The sequence below is a fragment of the Peromyscus leucopus genome, chromosome 10 (genome assembly GCF_004664715.2).
Source record: "Peromyscus leucopus breed LL Stock chromosome 10, UCI_PerLeu_2.1, whole genome shotgun sequence".
Taxonomy (NCBI): Eukaryota; Metazoa; Chordata; class Mammalia; order Rodentia; family Cricetidae; genus Peromyscus; species Peromyscus leucopus.
The window spans coordinates 40,841,163-40,844,372 of NC_051071.1; the positions used below are offsets into that span (position 1 = coordinate 40,841,163).

Below are 3,210 nucleotides of genomic sequence, written 5' to 3' on the forward strand. Positions count from 1 at the left end.
CACGGAGTCTTCCAATTGGCAGAACTTCCTTGGACCAATGAAGTACCTTTAAATTGAGGCCAGCTAGAGTAAGTCTGGCAAAGAAGCAATTCCAAGAAGGTGTCATGCCAGGCATGTTACTGTAGTTGAGGCATCTCCCTGGGTGATTCAGAGAGGTCTGGACATGTACACTGCATCCTGTGCCTAGTCTGGATGGACTCTCTCTCTGAGGAAGGGATTTTGATAATGAGGCCCAGGACATTCAAACCATCCTAAAGTGTGAATTCAATATATTCTGTATGTTGTGCTCCATGGGCAGATTTTTAACAAAGAACTCTGATTGTTAGAAATTTAGAACGTTTTAATTAAGTGTGTGTGTGTGTGTGTGTGTGTGTGTGTGTGTGTGTGTTGAGAACTCCCACTGCTGTACATCAGTCAGGTAGCATGCCAAATAGCCTCTCATCTCAACAGTCACCATGAGTGGACTTCAAAGTACATGCTTTTAACCACTGCCCTACATTTCCCAAAGCCATGACCTAGGCAGATCAGAATCGTGCCTGGCAGGATCCCTGACATGCGGTGTTAGTTAACATAACAGTGTTAACTAACAGTGTAACTAACAGTGTTAGTTCAGGGTAGCACAAATCCTCCTTTGCAGCTTGTTGTCACTGTCCTTGACACCATGTAGAGCCATCTGGAAGGAGTCATCATGAAGAACTCTCAAGCTGAGGTTGCCTTGTGGGCCAGCCAGTGAGGGATTTTTCTTTCATTTTTGAAAAAAAAGTCACAAAATTATTTTTAAAAGTTTATTAATTCTTTGAAAATTGTATACATGCATTCGATGTATTTTGATCATATTCACACCCCTGCTTCTCTCCCTAGCTCCTCAGAGACCCACTCCTCTTCCCACCTCCCCAACTTCATGTCCTCTTTTTTTTTTTTTTTCCCGAGACTAGGGTTTCTCTGTGTAGCTTTGGAGCCTGTCCTGGAACTCACTTTGTAGCCCAGGGTGGCCTTGAACTCACAGAGATCCACCTGCCTCTTCCTCCCAAGTGCTGGGATTAAAGTCATGCCGCCACCACCACCACGAGCTCCCCCCCCCACACACAACTCTTTTTTTTTTTTTTTAATAGCTGAGTCTAATTTGTGCTGTCCATACACTTACGGATATAGGACCACCCATTCATGAGGTCCTAACTCACACTCCCTCCCCAGAAGCCATCTGCTATCAATAAACAGTTCCTCAGCTAGGGGTGGAGGTTGGTGTGTTGTGATGTTGACTAAAGTCTTGATCTTGTGATTGTCTTGGGCAGTCCATCACAACTGCTGTGAGCTCAGGAGTAAAGCTGAAGATATTTTCTCAATCTGAATAATTTCAGAGGGAAAACTCACCCTGAATATAGGTGGCATCCGTCCCTAGACATAGGATCTGGACTGTGTAAGAGTGGGAAAGGCAGACTGAGCACAGGCATGCATAACCCATCATTCACTTTTCCTAATCATGGATGTGCTATGTCAACTCCTTCAAGTGCCTGTCACCTGACGTCCCCATGGCAAAGGGTTGTGACCTAGAGCTATGATCTGAATGAACCCTTCCTCCCTTAAGTTGTCTTTGTCAGGGTATTTTATCACAGCCAAGGGAGAGGAAACTGAGACAGGTGCCCTTTCACACATACGGTAGGTCAATGGGCCCCGTCGGAGCTTAGATTGTGTGTCTCTGTACATGTGTATGTGCAGAAGGGCAATCTTTTTTTCTTTTTTTTCTTTCTTTTTTTTTCTTTCTTAAATGTGTTTATTGGGATGGTTCCCATTCATCTTGAATCAGGTGCTTTTCAGTGCTGCTTCCTCCTGAAGAGCATCCTTCTGTCAGCCTTGCTTTTCTGCCTGTAGGCTGACAGAGGACAGTGGAGCAGCCAGCACACAAGATCACCGTTTGTGCTTGGCTAAAGACTGTAGTGATCTTATAGCATCCTGGGCATTTCACATCCATAAAGTAGGAATGGGGGCCCTGTACCAGGTGCTTTTTCTTGTGTTTCCTCTTTTTCTTTTCTGGAGAGGGATGAAAGAAATCCTTTGCAAGAGGCATGTTCTCGTAGGTAGGTCATCACTGCCGGAATGGCCTGAAGGACAATCTTAAAGGTGGAGAAAAGTTACCCAAGGAATGCAGCACCTGCGAGTCCCGTTGTGTTCCAGTTTTGTTTCCTGTTGCTATGATAAATGCTATGACCAAAAACAACATGGGAGTAAAGTGTTTAATTGGCTTACACTTCCCAGTCACAGTCCATCACTGCAAGAGGAACAGAAGCAGAAACCATGGAGGAATGCTGCTTACTGGCTTGCTCAGCTCGGTGTCTTATATAGCCCAGGTTCATCTGCCTAGGTGCTGCAGGCACCTAGGTGAGGTGCTGATCACAGTGGGCTGCCCACCCCCACCCCATCAATCATCAATCCAGGCACTCCCATGGGCCAATCAGATGAAGATGAGTAAAGGTCCCTGTTTCCAAGTGATTCTAGTTTGTGTCAAGTTGACAATAAAAACTAACCAGTATACCATGTAACTTATACGTTATCTCAGGTGATAGAAAGCAACCATATTAACATGGGCTCTGGAGACCAAGAAACTAGTTCAAATCTCAACTCTTCTCATCAGCTATGGAAAGATGGGTGAGTTATTGAGCTTCTTTGAATCTCAGGATCCTCATATCTGTAGTAAACTTTCGTGGACCACCAGCCCCCAAATCATGACACAGAGACAACTTATTAGTTCTGAATGCTCGGCCTTAGCTTATGCTCATATCTAGCTAGCTTTTGTAACTTAATTTAACCTGTTTCTTTTCATCTACATTTTGCTCCTGGGCTTTTTAACATTTTTTTTATTCTGTATGTCCTACTTTCCTGCTTCTTCTGCGTCTGGCTGGTTGGTGGCTGCCTGGCTGGCCCCTGGTGTCTCCCTTTTTTTTCTCCCTCATTTCTCTTCATTCTCCCCACCAACCTAGATTTCTCCTCCTACTGCCTAGCTATTGGCTGTTCAACTTTTTATTAGACCAATCAGGTGTCTTAGGCAGGCAAGGTGAAACAGCAACACATCTTTACATAGTTAAACAATTGCAACATAAACAGGAAGCAACATACTTTTACCTAATTAAACAAATGCAGCATAAACAAATGCAACACAGCTTTACATAGTTAAACAAATATTCCACAACACATATCTGTAAAGCTATGGTGATT

At 44.0% G+C, this 3,210-nt stretch overlaps 1 pseudogene; it reads right to left on the reverse strand.

Moving 5' to 3' along the window:
* Window positions 1-1,811: 1,811 nt before the first annotated feature.
* On the reverse strand, window positions 1,812-2,071 carry LOC114690928 (annotated as a pseudogene).
* Window positions 2,072-3,210: the final 1,139 nt, after the last annotated feature.